General features: G+C 40.0%; 1 long non-coding RNA gene across 2 annotated transcripts in view; it reads right to left on the reverse strand.

Annotated features, from left to right (window-relative positions):
- Nucleotides 1-19,971, reverse strand: part of LOC113535448 (uncharacterized) — a 33,913-nt gene that overhangs the window by 1,251 nt on the left and 12,691 nt on the right. Inside the window, exon 5 of one of the 2 annotated variants that reach the window (XR_008303994.1) lies at nucleotides 3,613-3,696. This is a non-coding gene — a long non-coding RNA (uncharacterized LOC113535448). Of the gene's footprint in view, nucleotides 1-3,612; nucleotides 3,697-19,207; nucleotides 19,798-19,971 lie in introns of those variants that run through there. The other variant, XR_003403597.3, reaches the window with a different exon arrangement.

A 19,971-nucleotide genomic window follows, 5' to 3' on the forward strand; every position in this document is an offset into this window, starting at 1 on the left:
ATAATGGTAGCTCTCTGTCCCGGATTTAAGCTAGATCACACATGTTGGAGAGACGGAGTCTCCAAAATCAACCGTTTTTTTCTTGGGCTTAATAGGATTTTTATTGGTAATGGTTTAACAGTCTCTCTAGAGGTCTCTCCCTCTTGTCTTCATGTCTGTGTGCGCATGATTCTGTGACGGTATACGGTCCTTAAATTCCATTTGCTGCCGAAGCGGCAACCCACCCAGTGTTTGTTATCTTTTCCAAAGGCAGCGAAAGAAGCTCTTACAAAATTTACAGTCAGACAAAGAGACCATTCCGACTCACAGCTCTGACTTTGAGGAGCAATACACAATCCTATGTTGTCTTTTGGATATTGTCTTCAGGTGTTGGTTGTCTGGGTGAGACTTCCCCAGAAATACGAGTGCCTCCCAGGTGATTTGAAGCACTGCAACTGAATATGGGCAGAAGAGGCTGCGTGTATAAATTTGACCTTTTCGGGGACTGTAAGCTGAGTACAGGTAGAGTTCCTAATCAGGACAGGGCCCAATCAGTGGAAAGACATTAGTGAATCTAACCTAGTGTACCTATAACCACTTATACACAAATATCAACTGGATTTATGGCAAACAATACATCCCAGGAAAAGCTAGAGTAAGATTTATTTCCTTATAGGCCATTTCCTCAAGACTGTCCATGCTGGAAAAAACTGTAACCATTACAGATGTCTATGAGTTCATGGATGTTATACTGTGGTGCCAAGCTTAGAAAACCATTTAACCATTCAAAAAATGTTGACCCATCTCATTTATCTCAAGTTAACACTTACAAAGCCAGTCAATATCACAATATCATTGAAAATAATGGGGAAAAAAGAATAACATAGCCTTTCTTCTTCCCATGATCTTCAGAAAATTCAGGATGATGCAACTGAATTTTCCAAATATAACTAGGGGTGAATGTGTTCAAGCAACAGGGTTGAGTGAATGTGAACTAAAATATTTCAAGCATGATATGTTTAAATGGATTCACACATTCAAATTGATTTTTGTAAGTATTCGTTTCAAGGTAAAGTGTAATTATAGTTATCATCCTAGCTATGCTGCTTACACCATGCTTACACTATTGAAATACATTATGTTATATATTATAATTACAAAAAATACATTATAATTAGAAACCTGGAAAATTCTTTGCTAAAAAAAAATTTAAGCAGTGCTAGCTTACTGTTAAATAAGCTGCAATATGACACGGTTATTGGTGTACATTAGCTAAACATTAAAATCTAGCTTGCTAATAATAAGTAATAGTGCCACAAAATTCAGTAATAAGTTGATTAAATGAGTTAGCTGGCTAACATTACATCTAGGGGCTCTCATCTGAGTATGTTAGCTAAACATAAATAGTTAGCTAAAAGTTCCATAAGTAATTCGTTATATAAAGATAACATCTAGCTAACTTTGTACCACATAAGCTAGCTGGCTAGTGCTACATAAATGGACTGTTATCTGAGTATGTGAGCTAAACAGAAAGGTTTAGCCAGCTAATAGCTACATAAATTAATATGTTATGTAAAGCTATCTAGCTAGCAATACACCAAGGAGTTGTTATTGGAATAGGTGAACATAAACGGCTAAATAGCTAGCTACTCTATCACTAAAAAATGATAAACGCTATTAAACAAGCTGGAGTTATCACTGCAGTAGTTAAACATTATCTGGATAAACTAGAAAGCTAGCTCAATATTGTATCGTAGACGGTGTCCATAGAGGACTATCTCAGCCTCAAAACCATTACCATAGATTACTTTATCTAAACCAGGGGTTCACAAACTTTTTGGGCAAATGACCTTAAATGGCCATTATGAGTTTTCTGTGACCCCAAGCCTCGGCATTTTGGTTTCTCCTCGTTACTTACCGTCCCACTTCTAAATACGTATTCAGTAAATGTTTTGTCAATCTTGACTTCTGTTGTTCCACTGAGTCAGAGTTACTTAATGTTGTAGAGGATTGAGAAATTTGTCCATGTTTATTGCTGCATGTCAGAATAGTGAAAAAAGACTAAAATAGCATGTACGCAGTCAATTTAAATGTAGTTTGTTTGAACGGGACTCCTAGTGCTACTATTTATGTTACTTCTAGTAACATTTCAGCACAGGAGCACACAAAATAGAGCAATATTCTTTTGTTGTGATTGCCTTTCATGTTAAATATCTAATCTAAGTGTTACTATAGCCTATAGGTAACGCCCCGAATAATGTGTAGGTGGTGTCTTTGCTTGACAGCTATGTAGCTAGAAACATATATGACAACATGAGTTAGTTAGCTAGCTAATGCACCTAGCCACTGAAAGCCCACAGCATTTGGATAAGCATTTTCTTGAGTATTGAGAATTTTCTTGATCACTACAATTACTCAAGTGATTCATTATTACATTAGCGGTACTTTTAACCAAGTCATTGTGTTTTGTACTCTTTCCACCCCTGCAGCACAGTTCTGAGACCCAACACTATCAGATAAAAGATCCCCCTTAACAAACAAGCCCTGGGCAAAAAAAAACAACCCGAAGTCAATGCAAACCGGGTTCACGGGCACAATGACCAACACGGTCAGTTCACGCACACAGTCTCGACCTCATTTCTCCTCTCATCTCCACTCATCAGCCAAAGCAGTGTCATTATCAGTACCTGCCATCAGACACCCTGCTGGCCACGAGACGCCTGATGGACAACAGGAACGGAGGAGAGGAGCAGAGCAGGAGCGGCTCACGCTGTAACCGGAGAAGTGATGTTAATCTAGCGGAGCACGGGGCATTTGGGGGATAATTGTTGCGCTACACAGCTAGAGTGATGATGCCACAGATCCGGAGGAGTTAAGCCCAAGATTTATGTTCACTATTTCTCCCTCTATCCACTTTTTATTTCTTCCAGAGGCCATATGAATATTCCCTGGCACGTCTTAGCCCACGGTAGCGTGGGGCAGTGGGGAAGCATCGGCAGCGTAGCTTTAGCTCAAGTAATGAGGCCTAATCCCCTGCTGACTGGGTCCTGTTTAAACAGCTTCTGCCTGAGCCACCCAGTAATCGAATAATTAACCTCGGTGCCCTCTCCTGCCTACCTGCTCTTCCACTAACACACCAACTACCCTGCCTCCAACCTCCACCAGCAGCCATAGTAAGGGAGAGAGGATCGATAAATAGAAGATGGCAAAACAGTCAATGGAATTTCATTGGAGCGTAAATGGGAATAGAGCAAGAACCATCACGGAAATGGCTGCTCCTGTCTGTGGTTGGCCAAGACTCACTAGCGGCATACATTAAACATTTCAGAGCAGTCCTGTCCTTGGTATAAGACTTTGCAAAATGGCATAATAAGCACCAATTACAGGCACTCTAGACTTCTGGCAAAGCTGCGGTGAGAATATCCGAAGAAGACAACCTGAACATTATTTATGTCTCCACTAACTCTGAATTACATGCACATCGGGATAACTGGTAATGCTCTGCGCTGGGTGAATTATTGAACTTGTACTGTATTATGCAGGCTTAATGGGGAAGGACATGGACCACGGTGCACTGGAACAACTGTTAACAATGTCTGTGCTGTTGTAACACTGTGTAACCACTGAACTGACCTTGTCGACAGCACAAAGACAGGTGGTGTTTGGTACTTCTGTCCTTTTCCCAAGTTCCGCTCAAATCTAGAAGAGCTGTGTAGTCTGTCAAAAGAGGCACAAGTCTTTAAGTAAGGAATAAAATATGATGGAGCATGCAGTTATAGGAAAATAATCAATGGTGGGGTAAGGTGATGCCACCTGTTGCAAAGCAGTTACTATTACCATTGTGAAGTTATTTCAAATAACAACATGTCCAAAAGTGTTTTATACCACAGTTAACATTTTTATAAAATGTTAAAAATAATAAAAAAAATTTTTTTATTTTTTTTTAAACTTTATTATTGTAGGAAATGTCATAATGTTTAAACATTTATAGATACATCTGATGGTGTGGAATGTCTGTGAAGCACAGTTGCATATACTAGGCTATGAATAAAAGTGGGTATAAAAATAGACATTTTTTAAATTTCATATTTCATTATTTTTAATATTTATATATACCACAGCATTGTTGAATTCTCAAATCTGATGGTCAGAAGTTGCTGATTAATTTTCTTTAACAGCAGCTTTGACAACAGTTAATATTTTTCTCATTCTAATGTTTTATAATTTCTATAATAAAAACTAACGCTTATAATAAACAGATTAAAACACAAAAATAAAAGCATATAATCATTGATATGCTGAAGTTTTCTGTAAGGAGATGTTTTATTTAACATTTATGGAAGGAGTCACCAGTGTCAGTGCTTTTTAATAGTCAGTAAGTTTCCTGCCAAATTAATGACTTCAGGACAGAGTACTTTGTGTTTAACGGTTTCTCAACATGACAAGCGACTGCTTATAGCTGCAATGACGTGAGTGTTAACAGAAACAAACATGTTTTGCAACATTAAGTGCAACTATAAATGGTTAAAACTGACATGTTGTCTCTTTCCTATAACTGCACACCTCATTGTGTTTTATTCCTTATATATAGCAGTCACCTTTAGACTGTAAGTGTGTTGGTGTCTTTCAGTGGAATTTGAATGTAATCTAGAAATGCACCTTTCACCCTTTTCACTTTTGGAGGTAGCCAGACTTTAAAATGCTTTAACTTTGATTGTGATTGAGATATGTGCAAAAGAGTAACATATTTCAGTTCAAGAAAGCCTATAGCTACTGAGTAACCACCAAAAGAGTTTCTCTTGTCTTCCCGTTTTCAGGAAAAAAAAAGTTTAAAAACATTAATCCTGATGTACTTTGCTCAAGGTGCATGAACCAGATTGACTATGGCACTTAAAACACACAGCCTCCAAACATATGTCTTTTCGTTTCCTGCTACAGGCCAATCAGTTCAGACGGAGACGGCATTGTACAGTAGCAATCTACTGATCTGATCTTCAGCGCATCACACGCGCCACTTTCCCTGTGTGTTTGTGTGCGTCGCTAACACAAAAACGCGATCAAAAAGCACACAGAAGAAGCGATCAACACGTGCTGAAGCGCCTCATTGTCTTCCTCTTCTACAGAAAGACAGAGAGGAGAGGGGCGTGTGTGTTTGAAACATAAGCCGGCACCCATTAGGCCTAGATGAAATGCTGTCATACGTGGCGGGGTGAATGGTTTGTGTCATTAAGCAGCAAAAGCAAACAGTGCAAGGCGTTCTGAGACGCCAGCGTCTCATTCTGACAGAGGAACAGGAAGATTAAGGCACGTTCAGAGTCTCTCGTCTGTCAGAACTTCAAAGACGGCACAGACGTTTCTTGTTTCCGCAGGTGCAGCAGCCAAATCGCACAAGCTCGGCTGCCTCTGAGGCTGTCAGGGCCCACCTGACACCCCCTTCATCAGGTGCGCAGCGCTTTAATGCCAACAGAGATAAATAAATCAACATTCACTGCTGAGCTCCAATACCGCCACCTACCTGGTAAGGGTGTTATAGGAAAAGCTCATGATGCTCACGATGCAGGTGATTCGGAATTTATATCATTTAGGGTTAGACGTTTGAAATCAAACATCTTAACCATACAAGGAATTAATAAATCATTCATTAATCATGACCTGATTTCACATTAAGTTCTTGTAAATATGTTATAGGAACTTAGATCAAAAGACAAAATGGAGCTGCTGATGCAAGGATTTTTTTTTCTTTCAGGTGAGCCTGTGGAGGCAGACAGGAGGAAATAGAAAGCAAAGAAGAAGATAAATGAGATCTGACTGGATGACATAGCAGACGGACCAGCACAGGCCTGGTCAGACCGATTTCCTTTCTTCTGCTTTCCACACACACACATCTACAGCATGCTGTACAGTTATACATGGAAGAAAATACTGGAGACTGCATTTTAGGTTTCAAATGAAAAAAAAAACAAATGACAAATAGGATGGGAGGTTAGAAAATGAAACAACGTGCAACATCATGAACTCCGTTAAGTCTCTTACTCTGCTGAAGGTGAACAGACAACAGACGCATCTCTGAATATTTCAGCTCTATTGATTCTCTCTTGGTTGATTTTTTTGATTCATTTCAGACACGCTGTGTGCAGAGGAAGACAGAAAGCTGTTTAGATTTGAAGCCATATTCTGCATTTGTTAGATTTTGCTTGAACGGCTGCCTCGCACAATGCGACCCGCCACTTTCAGAATGCTAAAGTAGCCAAATTCGGCTTTAGAAGCAGTTGAATGAATTCTGATGACAGCATTGAAAAGAGTCACAGAAAGCATGACTATAGATTCATGAGCAAAAAGAGCAAAAGGAAAATGTATTGAGGAGGACAGATCAGAAAGATAAAGAAGGGGGGGGGGGGGGGGCACAGAGAAAGGGAGAAAAAGAAAAATTCATTTATTTCCTATAAGGAAAGTGTGGCAGACCCAGGGGGTCCCTGTAACTTGTGAAAAATTAAAAGAGACGGATTCAAACTGTCCAATTTCCACATCAAACAAACCTTGGCTCTTTCCTCCTGGAGAGAGCGCATTGCACACTGCGCACCACAAAATCCAACAAAGATGCCCCCCCATGCTCATCCTCATCCTCTCTCCTTACCACCAACATGATTTTTTTTCCCCCTCTCACACTATCCTCTATTTCCTTAATAATCCCACTCTCTAATTCCCTTAAGCACTGTACTGGTTACACTATCCAGTGTCTCTCCCCTGTCTAATTATACCCTTGTGAGTCTATTAATCAACTTGTGAATTATTTACGAAGGAGAGATCTTCTGCCTGTAACTGGCTTTGACATGGAGAGAGGGGGAAAAACAGAGAAGGAAGGTAAAGACAAGACGGGTGGGGAAGGGTTTGAGACGACCAAAAGAGAGAGGGAGAGAAATATGGGACGAGGGTCTGCGCATCCTGGCAGGTCCCTGCGGACTGAAAAGCTGCAGAGACGAGACAGACCTCAGTCAAAACACACTTCATGTTTACTTTTTTATTTCCAACCCTTCCATTTTTTTTTTTTTTTTTTTTGAGACAAACATTAATTCATGAATATATGTAGCAATACAGTGAGGAGTAAAGAAGGTGAAGAATGGGAGGGAACATTAAAGAAAGAGAGAGAGAGATGAGGGAATAGAAGGAAAGTGAAATTCCTGTTACAGTGTGAAATTTACACTTGCGTTTGAGATGTGTCCAACTCACTGTGCGGGCATCATGTCGGTAGTTAAGAGGAGTCTTTACAGGTGTGGGCTGCACATAAATAGTGTGCAGAGAAATCTTAATGACTCCCACTGCCACCAGTATGTCAGGCCTGTAAGAATGTCTTTAAAGTAAGGTCATTATTATTATTTTTTCGTGTGCTTAGAATGCTCTGTTGGCCCCAAATGCCATCAGTGACACAATCTTAGTGAAAAAGGTGGCTAAATTTCAGGGAGTATGTAGTGTCTGAGTATCTGCTTTGAAGGTGTGTGTGTCCCTGGTGCATTCTGGTGTAAAACTAGCATTTAATATGTAATATGTCATGCTACTGTGTATGTAGTATTCTGCAACGCAGTGTTGCAGCTTTCAGCCTCAGAGCTTGGAAAGAATTTATAATCTTATATCATACAATCATTGGATTTTTTCCAACATAATCAATTCTCTATGGGTCATTTCTGGTATTCGGTACTATCTGGTCTTCCAAATTACACATACTTTTTACTCTTTCCTTGTCTCATTATAATATGGACATGCTAAGATATTCAAAAGTCATGCTGGGGTGTATTCATTATAACCAAAAGATGGTGTACTGATCAACTTTATGTCTGAATAAAGACACTCTGTTTCGTGGACCATAACAGGATGGACAATCTCACATAAAGCCATTACACAATGTGTGATTACGAACAAGCTAGCATAAAAGCAAAATCTTTTAATGTATTTAATTTAAAAAACCTGAATTTAAGTATTTAATGCTTTCTAATGTAGCATTTTTGAAATGATGAATTCATAACAGGAGGGATATGTTATGCTTGGCCAAATCATTCTACCAGGATGTTAAAATGTGAAGCTACTTATTCTGCTTCCAGATGTTTTCCCACTGAAAAAAGATCATATTAAGTAACAGAAGCTACAAAAAGATACATAAAGAAAGAAAAAAGAATAAAAAAAGAAAGAAAGGGAAAAAAATTTAAAAAGCCCACCTTAAAAAGCAGTCGTAGGCGTTCAAACTTTATTTCCACGTACTGGGTACATCATCAGAAGTATGGGTTCCCAGTAGTAACACAAAAAAGTTATTAGAGAATGGCACACCATAACGTTTTAACAATTTATAGTTACATTTAAAGTTGTGGAACATTTGTGAAACAGGTTAGTTACTGTTATCACTTACATTATAGCAACTATAAGCATTAATTACTCTTCAGATTTTCCCCATTCTGGAAAATGGAACAGCTTTACCTCTGACTGCTGCAAAGTTCTGACACTGATAAACACACCATCACACGCCAGAATCGAGAATTCAGCCGCAACATGGTAGAAAATAACATATATTAATCTGCTTACATAGATTTGGAAATAACCTAAATGTAGAGAAAAAAGCTCCCTTTCATGCTTGTCAGGTTGCCGGCTCTCAGAGGAGGGCGTGGAAATGAGCGGGCTATTTGCATATAAACACTGCAGAAGGGATTGTCATCGGCGGTGCACATGACGCCGTGAGAGCCGAGTGAGAGATGTGCAAATTCCATCTGCACGTACAGTGCACATTATTATTTCATCAGCACCTGCTGTCAGTCTGTATGTCCCACAATCTCACATTCTCAGGTCTCTATGGACAACTCTGAGCCCCTTCTTCCTCCACTTCCATCATGTACATTACATTTATATTTATTTAATTCACTTTTTTTCAAAGCAACTCAGAAGAGAGGAGTATACTATCCATGCATCAAGCTGTTCGAGGATTTTACAGTGGTACTGCAAGTGCTGGAAAGTAGTAAGCATCGACCAACTGACCAGTAGCAAGTGCAGAATAGTTGTAGGAGGAACAGAGGGAGCAGCAACTAAGCACAATGGCTGAAAACATGTCCTAATACACAGGAATGCTTCAAACATAAAGCATCCAAGTATATACTTATACCCAGCATTATACTTAATAATGCTTGACATTAAAGGTGCTGTTGGTCAACTTTAAAGGTGTTTTTAGACTCTGCCATAAGTATTCAGCCCTGTTGTTGTGAAACAACTAAATTAGTTCTGGTGCAACCATTTGCCATCAGAAATCACATAATTATTTGAATGAATACTCAACACTGCTCAGCACCCTAAGAACACCATCCTAACAGTGAAGCATGGTGGTGGTAGCATCAGCTTGAACATTACTCTTGGCCTCTTGGTTGCTTATCTGACTAACCCGTGGTCACTGATGGACAGGCTCTTCTTGGCAGACTTGTAGTTGTGACATATTCTTTTGTAATAATGAATGTAATGATGCTCAGCGACATGTTCAAAGCTGGGATAATTTTTTTTTAACCATACTGATTGGAACTTTTTCCAAACATGTTTTGATAGCTCCTTAGTCTTCATGATTCTGTTTGATTAGACATGTACTTTGGGGTCTTCTAGGAACAGGTTTATTTATACTAAGATCATGTGACACGTTAATTTCACACAGATCAACTCCATTTAATTAATTCTGCAACTTCTGATGGCAACTGCTTGCACCAGAACTAATTTAGCAATGGAAGTGATTACTTCCATATTTTTTAAATTTGTAAATAACTTTTCAAACTATACTGATTTTATTCTCTCTGACTTCAATATTATGGGCTATTATATGTAAATGACAGTCCAATTTCAGTTCTAGTTTGTAACGCTACAAAATGTGGAAAAGATAAAGGGGGTGAATACTTCTGCAAAGCACTGTACCTTTGAAAAACTGTGATTCACAATATAGCCATTAAATGGATCTGGCTAGTTTGTCATTTCCGGTTTCTGTTTACATTCATCTGGCCTGGAAATTTGCTCTGCCACATTGAGAACAGCTTTTCAGAAGGCAAATTTTGATACAAGAAAGTGGGTGGAGTCTTTCACGTCAGCAGTCTTTTCAGCTGTCTTCCCAGCAAGGGGTTAGAATATGCTTCATGCTTATTCTGAAAATTGGGTGCAATCACATGAAGAGAACTCTACTGCTAGTAAGACCTGCTAGCCTTGTTTGCTATGCTAATTGCTTTAGCTGGCAAAGAAGAGGCTTGCTGGCTCAGATATTATGACCAATTAGCCAGTCTGGAGCTCTTGGGACTATAATGCTATGCTATGATGTTAAGATGGGACAGTCCTGCTTGACAACATATCTGCCCACTTATTAAAGAGGGACAAGACCTATTTTAGCCCTCAAAATCCCCAACAAAGCCATACAACCCAACCATCCAAGCTCCAGTAAATGCACAGAGCAAAACACCCTCATTAGTAGAGAAACTGGTGGCCCAGATAGAACAAAGAGGCCCTGATAAAAGTGAATACATGCATGAATATATTCACCCTAACACAAGCTTATTTGCCAGCTGTGAATATGAGGTGCATGAGTTACGAGTGTAAGCAGCTTTCAAATTGATTTGTCACGTTCACAGTGAGCGCCTTCATCCGGAGAAGTTTATGTAAACTGCCATCTGCAATTTCCCCATCTGGCATGCAGAGTAACAATCCAGTATAAGGAGACCCAAAGCACAAACAGCGACATGACAGAAAGCTCAGGTGGGAGAGACGACTCTGCACCTCAGAGCACTTTATCTCATTTGTTTAGGAAACATAGCAGAAGAAAACATTTCCTTACAAGCCAGGAAGGGCTCTCAAATCCAATCTGACACATAGAATCCCATAATATCACAATAATTGCTCAGTTACTGAAAGCAGTTAGTGTTACTCTTTGCGTCACTTCTACTCTGGGTGAGGAAGGTTTGTGTTTCAGTATTCGAAAAATCTGGTCCTTTATCGTCCACGCTGTCAACCTACGAGCATTTGATGACATTTGATCTGTGTGATTATTGTTCCCTATCCAATAATAATGACATCCTTGATGTATTATACCGTAAGTAATATAGGGCTGAATTCAGAGTCAGCGACTTAAGTTCAAACAAAATTTGCATCAATGTTTATGAAGGGAAAGTTTCTCGTATTCAGAGTTGGGTTACACACATGCTTAATCTATACTTACACCTCACTTAAAGCATTGTTCAAAATTTAAACCATAAAAAGTTCGGTCCTTGAGATAAGGAATGTCGCTGATTAGGATGCTCTCTCCCCTGATGTCTTTTCATGAATTTAAAAGGGAAAAATTAAGTGTCATATTTATGCATTTAATAAAGGCATTCCGTAGTTTTTTTTCTTTGTATTTTTTTGCGTTCAATTGTGCAAAACATAAATTTCAGCGTGTTTACAAAGAGGAGGAGCAGTGATATAAATCTTTGTAACACATTGTTGGGTCTCAGTGGAGTACAGAAAGTATTTGCAAAGTTAAAAAAAAAAAATCCGCGAGTACCAGCTCTTAGCTTGCAGCCTTGACTAAAATTTGCTGACTGTTTAGTGGTGACTAATCTCTGTCTGCAAAAGGGCAAAGCTCTCAGGAAAACTCCATACTGCTCCACTTCATAAAGTTCTTGGACCAAAGAGCAGCATCATAACTTCATTCTGTTCTCACACTTGCAAATTTGCAACTATTCGTAAGTTATGAAGTTTAAACTTAAGGTTAGGGGTGGGGCTAATGATTGTATGAATGTTTGTATGTCACATGAATTTGAATGAAATCCCTCCGCAGTGTCCTTGCTTGGTTTAAGTTGCAGAAGTTTCTTAAGAAATCAGGTAGAGTCGACAGGTCTGTGTGACAAAAGCAGTACAGTGGAAATCATTTATCTTTATAGAAAACGTTTTCTATAGTGGAACATCTTATGTATAGGAGAAGACATTGAATTAAATGAAACATTGGCATTTTGTTATTAATTTAAGAAATCATAATAGCACATTAAAAGCACGCTTAATGGAAAAATGAAGACCTTGCATAACCCATTTCTGAATGTGAGGAACTTTCCGTGTAATGCTGATGTAACCTTACAACTCTGATACGGCCCACTTCCAACTTCTAGTTATAATAGAACAGTATAGTGCATGTATATGTAATACCCTTGCAGTTACTGTTTGCAAGTTCAGCATTTCAAATGTGGCCCAATTCCAGTTTTGCTGGAAAACCACAGATAAGGCAACACTAAACTTTTTCCATATTGACAGATGAATTCTAGCTTTTGGTCATAAGATAAAATCTAGCATAACCTGTCCAGTTAAGAGCAGAGTGCATGGACTGGGAAAAGGAGGAAACACTGTGGTGTTGTGGTTTTTTCTGTTCATTTACCTTGTCAACCCAGTAACAGGCTCACAAGACTAATGCACTTATGAAGCACAGGGTTTTGTACAAGCAGCCTCGTGTGTTTAACATGGTAAGCAGGGACACGGGGTGCAGAGACAGAATCCATCATGAGTCTCTCTCTCTTTTTCTCTCTCAGCTCCAGGGGAGTATTTGTTCATAGCGCGAGCCGCTCAGTAAAGTCAACAGCTGTTTCCAGTCAGCCTCCACTACAGTGCTGCCATTCTTCACAGTGATGTGCTTCGCCTTTTAATGTATTGCCATTAACCATGGCCTAATTAGAACTAATGACTGTCTCATTAAACACTCTCGGTAGCTAACTGCTTCATTGAACCACAAGCAGAGAGCTGACTTAAGAAGGCAAACACACCATTCGAGTGTATATTTGCCTGAAGGAAGGCTGAGGCAGAGAAAAGTGCTGACTTCCTAATCAAACTGAATTTTTAATTAGAGGTAATCAATATTCAAGGAGATGACTTTATCATGGTTAATATTCCTATCAAGAATCATGAATAGTTAACATTTGAAAAACATCTACTTCTTTGATTTTTTAAGTCCCTTATTGCCTCATAGTAATCAGGCAAATCAGAAAGGATTAATTATTAATTAACTTGTACTGCTATTCTGCAATTGAAGCCCAACCTTCTGTTCACTCGGCTGGACACCCGACGTTGAAACCTGCTTCAAATGCAGCGTCCATCCCACCCTCCGGGTTTCATTTAGATCAAAAAGAAGCTCAAACAGACAGAATCAGAAAGCATTCACAGTCTCGCACCCATCCTGCCTTCCTCACCTTCTCTTTGTGAAAGCAGCCAGCTGAGGAACTCATTACAAATGCTGATAGACATACACAAAGCTAGTGGAAAGAGAATACAACCAAAGAAAAGGTGGAGAAGAGGTGAAAGTATGTCTTGCAACTTCCCAAAAGTAAAAAAAGGAAATCATTCACTGTGTGAGGAAATCAGCCAGTGTGTGATTTCAACGGTCATTTAAAATAAAATGAACTTGACACACTATATGAGATGATCCCAATAAAATTTTGGCTGAATTTTAGAACAGACTGTGTTCTCCATATTAGATTATACAGTGAAAATCCTCTAATCAAAACCTGTGATTTAAGAACATTTCATCATCAACCAGTCAATAGGAGCTCGGGCAGAAAACAGCCTTGCCTAAACAGAAACATACAGAAAGACCAATCTCAATTCACAAACAAAGAATTCTTTTGTGCGATTTTTGCCTGCAATAGCAAAATGTAAAATCAGTGTAAACAACAACTGTTTTTAGCACGGTAAAAAGTAAATAAAAACATTTCCACATAGTTTTGCTGAAATGTATTTATAGTTTCTTAAATAGTTTTGAACAAAACTTGATTTTTTTGGCCTATTTGATCAAAAACCCATATGTTGTCCCATGCCCAAGATGGATTTCTCTTGGCTCCTAGAGGTTTCCTAATGGTCCTTTTGTTTTCCATATGTTTTGATATCGCAATGTAAAGGGTCCTAATGTTCTAACAGAGTGACCTGTGACTGATTGTAGATGCATTTGATCATTTTCTATTGAAAATCAAAGGTCCTACAAGTGTCTAACCTGCACACTGGTTTCCTTGTGGTAACTGGCTTTGTTTTAATGATAACAGATCTAAAGTTTACATGATCCACTTTGGGCTATTACGGCACTATAGACTAAACTGACAAATATTACCTAAGATACAACAGTTAGATTGATGACATACTGAAAATATCCAGGATTTGTAATCAGAATAAAGAATGAGCAGAACCATTAAAGCTATTAGATACTAATGTGAAAATGTTTTTTGTAAACCATCAAGCCAAATTCCCTGCTTTTAAGTGAGTTTGTTCACTAAAATACACATCAACAACCTGAATGCTGCCACAGAACAGCACCTGACATGCTAAGGGCCTGAGGGGTCCCTCAAATACATGCAGAATAAACTTAACCCTCAATCTTCCATCCCGAATGAGGTAAGAAGTGTGTGCACGTGAGACAGTGATGGCAGGCCAGGCTCTAACAGAGGCGGAGGAGTGGAGGATTTGCACTCCTGGAGGAGAGCAGCAGGAGGGAGCCATGGCCTGTGGTCTTGCCTTGGGCAGGCCTGAGCAGCACTCAGGTGGGCTGACAAACAGAGGATTGGGGGCAGGCTTGTGTCCCTATACGGCTGTTCTTCCACATGGCAGTGTTGGGAGTGTGTTTCGTGGAAAACACTCCTAACAAGGCTCTGGAAAGTTTTGCTTTAGGAGCTTAATGTGGTTCCTGAATTGCACTGTAGACCTAAGACTTTTCCTATATCATTATACACTTTGTAAAATCTCATTTAAGCTGGGTTTACACTGTGAGATTTTCAACACGATTTTTTTTTTCTGTCGCAGTCAAAAATCGAATATCGCCATTTGATAAGTTGTGCATTATCATGGCAACCACATTGCAACATCTCTGATAAAATATCATATATAAAATATATATGATAAAATATAAAATATCACATCAATATTAGCTGATAAAATATCAGCGATCTGTTATTTTGTCCTCAGCCACATTCCAGCAAATCTCTTTAGTTGGATATTTGTCTTCATTTTACACAGTCTGGATTCTCACTTGGACAGTTGGCACATAGCTTGCCTACTGCAGGTGGGAATAATCACAGCATGAGAGTACCTCCTAAGAAATGCAGCTGTAATCATGAAGACTGTCTGGTGTTCATCCTAGAAAGAGGCAAAACTGATTTGCGCCAACAAAGCCATTGTTTCCCTTTCAAGAGAGCTTGGATTTGATGACTTTGAGCTGCACTCACAGTTCACTCAAATTCAACTTTGAAGGACTAGCAAAGACACAACTCACTAGTTACACTGGAGGAGCTGCAATTTTGTGTGTGTGTGTCTCAAAGTCCAGAAGAATGTATATATAACCTTAAAGACATAAAACCCTTTTTTTTGCATTGCGGCAACGTCTATTGTTAAAAGTGCCGTACAAACTGACAAACGGTGGTTTTGTTAAAATACATGTAGAAAAGGAGTGCCTTGAAAACTTCTGAGTTTGTTAATATCCTGTATATTGTAAGAATATATATTTATGATATTGTAAGAAAAGGACTGAACACTAAGCTCGACTCTCTTTTCTTGTGTGAATTGTTACGAATTTAGTGGGAGATGTTGTTTCTGGCAGCGGACACTCTGCTACCTCCATCAGTTTCCCCAGATCAGGACATAATAAAGAATGGATCATAGTCTAGCACTCCTCTTAATCTGTATGTGGAAAAGCAACCAGTAACCTCTTCCTCTGTCCTCCAGCGGAGCAGCATGACGGTGGGCAATCTGAGGCTGCTGGCTGGAGACCAAAGCCTCTGGCATGACTAAGAGCATAGGGAAAGAACATGGACCACAACAGCACTCAAGTGCTCAAACATTCATTACACACCTGGCTAGCAGGGCTCTCCACAGGCAGACAACAGGAACGCTGTAGCTCACAATAAAGTCTGTATTTAAAGAGAAACGCCTCGCAACAAACATCAAAGTTTGAGCAGCGCACGCCGAGTTCCTGATTCTGCTGGGAAGTCATTACCAGGCCTTTCTTATGGAGCCATCTTAACATTTAAAACTTAACTTACTGCCATGGATGTTCTTAAAAGAACTTCCACACAACATGGTGGACGCCTCATTATTCTGAGGATACAAGAAGTCAACACCCATGCTTGTGCACTCTTTATGTCGTTAGACTATTTTGTATTCAGGGCAGCATTTTTCTGTGCCAGAGACAATCCATTTCTCTTGACAAGAATCATTTTTATTTCAACAGAACACTGTCCAGCTCTAACAGTTAGGAAAGTCCTGGGAAACGATAATAAAATTGTATGAGAAGCTAAACATAGAATAAACAGTGTTGCAGTCTGGAAGGGGGTTAAATATCCTGAAAAGAACCTTGAAATAGTGCAGAATTCACAAGATGAATGGAAAATACCATGCATATCATTCATTAGCTACAAATAAAAGAAGTTCTCTCTAATAGCCCCCCTAAATCCCAGCGCATCCTGAGATATGGGGGCGAAAAAGGGAAAGATGCAAAAGAAAGCCGCGTCCCACAAGTGCTTGTTAGGCTCAAATTATTATTGCAATGAATAATTTTTAAAATAAATAAGCAAACAAATAAATAAATAAATAAATAAATAAGCAACATTTATAGATCTAAGTATCATCAGAGGAGCGTCGGGTTCGTTGCCGAGCTCTCAGGGCCTTTTGAAATGTGCCTTTCTTTCTCTCTTTGATCTCTGAACAGCAAAACCGCGGTGTCACTTCACCTGATCCTGCACTAATCCCGCGTCCTCAACTTCCCACTTAAACTCACACGGTCTGGAAGGTCACCCAGTTTCATTGCGCAAAAAATAAAGGATAATACAGAACAAACATTTTCATTTTTACTAAGAAGAACTTGTCCCAAATATATTCTTCTTTACCATTTCTGGGTTTTTTTTTTACTCTCATCAAAAATTCACCATTGCAGTGTGTAGGCTGCTTGAGAGTGAGACAGCACATGTTTAGTTTAGAAGATATAGAAAGCTCCTGGAAGAGATTGCAAAGCCCAGCAGAACAACAGGACAAACAGGAAAGTTCTAAAATAGAAAGACACCATAGATAACAAAGGAGTAAAGGCACAGTGCTGACTTGTATACCACTGGCGAGTGACGGTGATGAACTCATACGAGTCGTTCTACAAGAACACAACCAGGACTCAACCTTGATAAATCCATATTTTTTGCTTAGATTTTAGAGCCCAAATTCTAAAATGTGCACAACCATTTGATATGGTTATTTGCATCCTGGCTAACAAAGAATGTTATCAGAGTGTTCAAGTAAACTGCACTACATGGCCAAAAGTATGTAGACACCTGACCATCACACCCATATGTGGTTCTTCCCCAAACTGCTGCCACACAGTTGGAAGCACACAGTTGTATAGAATGTCTTTATATGCTGTAGCATTACAATTTCCCTCCATGAAGACATGGTTTGCCAAGGTTGGAGTGGAAGAACTCGAGTGTCCTGCACAGAACCCTGACCTCAACCCCACTGAACACCTTTGGGATGAACAGGAACACTGACTGCCTTTCTTACCCGTCATTAGTGCCTGACCTCACTAATGCTCTTGTGGATGAATGAGTAAAACTCCACAGCCATGTTCCATAATCTAGTGGAAAGCCTTCCCAGAAGAGTGGAAGTTATTCTAACAGCAAAGGGGGACTAAATCTGGAATGGGATGTTCAACAAGCACATCTGGGTGTGATTGTCAGGTGTGTGCAAACTGTTGGCCATATTGTTTATGTGTGCTATCTGTGCTGTGGCATTATCAGAATTTAAGTTTGTGATGCCTCAACAACAGGACAAACGTTTTCCCTTCGCACTGCTCAGGAGCAGCCCATGAGAAAACAAAATCTGGCCATAATTCCAATCACGCAAGGCACACATTTGCAAAAGAGATAGTAGTTCAAACAGATTTTCTGGTAAAATAAATGTAAATTAGTACATTTCGGTAGACTGACTTCTTGGTGAAAGGATCAACATATCAGCTGTGGAGGGAACGTTCTAAACTATGAAATCTCAGTGGATTAATATACCAGCTTTATCCATTTCGGGCCTTCAGTGATATTTCCAGCACATTTATTAGCCACTGCCTCATTTTTAAAGAATGAATGAATGAATGGAAAAATCTGAATGGAAAACCAGTCTAGAAATGATTCCATCCTGACATAACCAGAAGTCTAAACCTTTGTCTGCTTCAATCCTCTGGACATCTTGAGACATCAGCAGACATCTTGACTCTTAGCTGCAGGTCTGACTGGTATTATAATGAGTCAGTTCTACCTCCTATCACTCCCACCACACACCTCCCTGAGCTCCCAGACCCCTGAGTGGTTCGCTCCATTCTGTTTCATCGCACATCAAACGGGTCTGGCGCTCTCCGCTCACCCACACTGGACCTAGGGAACGCAACATCTGCAGAGGCGGGGATGGACGGGGGGATGCACACGTCGCAGGGGGACACATGGGAGATTGGAGCAGATGTTACGGAGGCTGGAACAGCAGGCCAGGGAAGGGCCACTGGGAGGCACTTCTCAACAGGTTGAGAGAGAACGACAGAGGGGAGGAGGCCCTGTCCCTTCGCTGTGACCCCCACCTCCACCCCCTAAGGAGGATGGAGGTCTGCCTGCTGTGTGATGCCCTTCTCTGATCCTGCTCCTGCTCTCCTCACTACTGCTGCCCCCATCAGCCCCTTTTGACAATACAATTAGCTAAATTGCCACCCTGCCACTAATAAGCTAATCATGAGCCTTGTGTTTTTTTATTATTAAAGCCATGTCAGCCCCTGAGGCCCCCCAGAGGGCTGCCTGGAACCACATGTTACAGAGGCTGAATCTAAGCAGAGCTTCAGTGGCACCCCGGAGCCTTCGTACCTTAATTTTCTGCTGGCCTGGAGAAGCAAAACCAAAGCAGATTTCTTGGTAAAATTACATTTTTTGTCTTATTAACTTCAAGAGAGAGAAAGAGAAAAAAAGAGGTTGGTGAGGGAACGACAGTTTATAGTTGCTATAACAAGTGATAAAAGGAACTTTTTCACAGACATTGCACAACATTAATCATAAGTATAAGCATAAGTATAAATGGTTAAAAAGAAAGACGTTTCATTCTTTAATAAATAAAGATAAGAATAAAACACTTCAGGAATACTTCAGGACAGTAACAGCAACTTTACTTTACATTAGGCCACATCACACATCATTGATTATTTCCTATAACATCACACCCTAACTGTTTCATTCTTTACTTAAAACATTATAATTACATTTTATTAAATCTGGTTACAACTAACACCTTCCTAATGAACGCAATGAAGCACTGTTCATTTGTTGTAGAAATGGACGGGTTGCACTTCCAATTATCTTAACCCCTTCTCCAGTCCATGGAATGGACCATGATACATGCGTGGATAAGCTGACACCCCGCGTAGTCCGATATCTTCTGCAGCAGTGGGCACTGATTGGAAACAAATGCTTTGGGTGGCCCTCGTGGCCCGGCAAGAGAGAGCATGGCGCAGAAAAACAGTGAGTTTCATTCTGGCTCACATTCTGCTGCTCGGCTAAATGTAATTACCGAGCGTGTTAAACTTTGCCACGGCTGCCATTCATTTTGTTTGCTTTATTTGTTTTTGCAGAGCGAAGGCATCCTGCCGGGCATGGAGACAGGCGCCGTGTTCGCCTCATTACATATTCACAATGCTTTTGTCACCCAGCCGACTGGTGCTTCCAAACAGCTGTTTTCCCTGAGAGTATAAATAAGCATTTGCTCTGACATGAAGGGGTGGGGGAAAGAGAGAGACAGAGAGAGAAACACACACACCTACAGAGAGAGAGAGAGAGAGAGAGAGAGAGGTAACAATTTAGCAAAGGCAACATAAGGAAAAGAAGGTGTCATACGTAGATGCTCTGCAGCAGACAAACCGGCCTTATTTTAGCCTCTAAAGCCATTCCTCATGATGGCTTGTTGTTGACTATCCAGTCAAGATGTTTGCAA

Source organism: Pangasianodon hypophthalmus, chromosome 15, assembly GCF_027358585.1.
Source record: "Pangasianodon hypophthalmus isolate fPanHyp1 chromosome 15, fPanHyp1.pri, whole genome shotgun sequence".
In the NCBI taxonomy this organism is placed as follows: Eukaryota; Metazoa; Chordata; class Actinopteri; order Siluriformes; family Pangasiidae; genus Pangasianodon; species Pangasianodon hypophthalmus.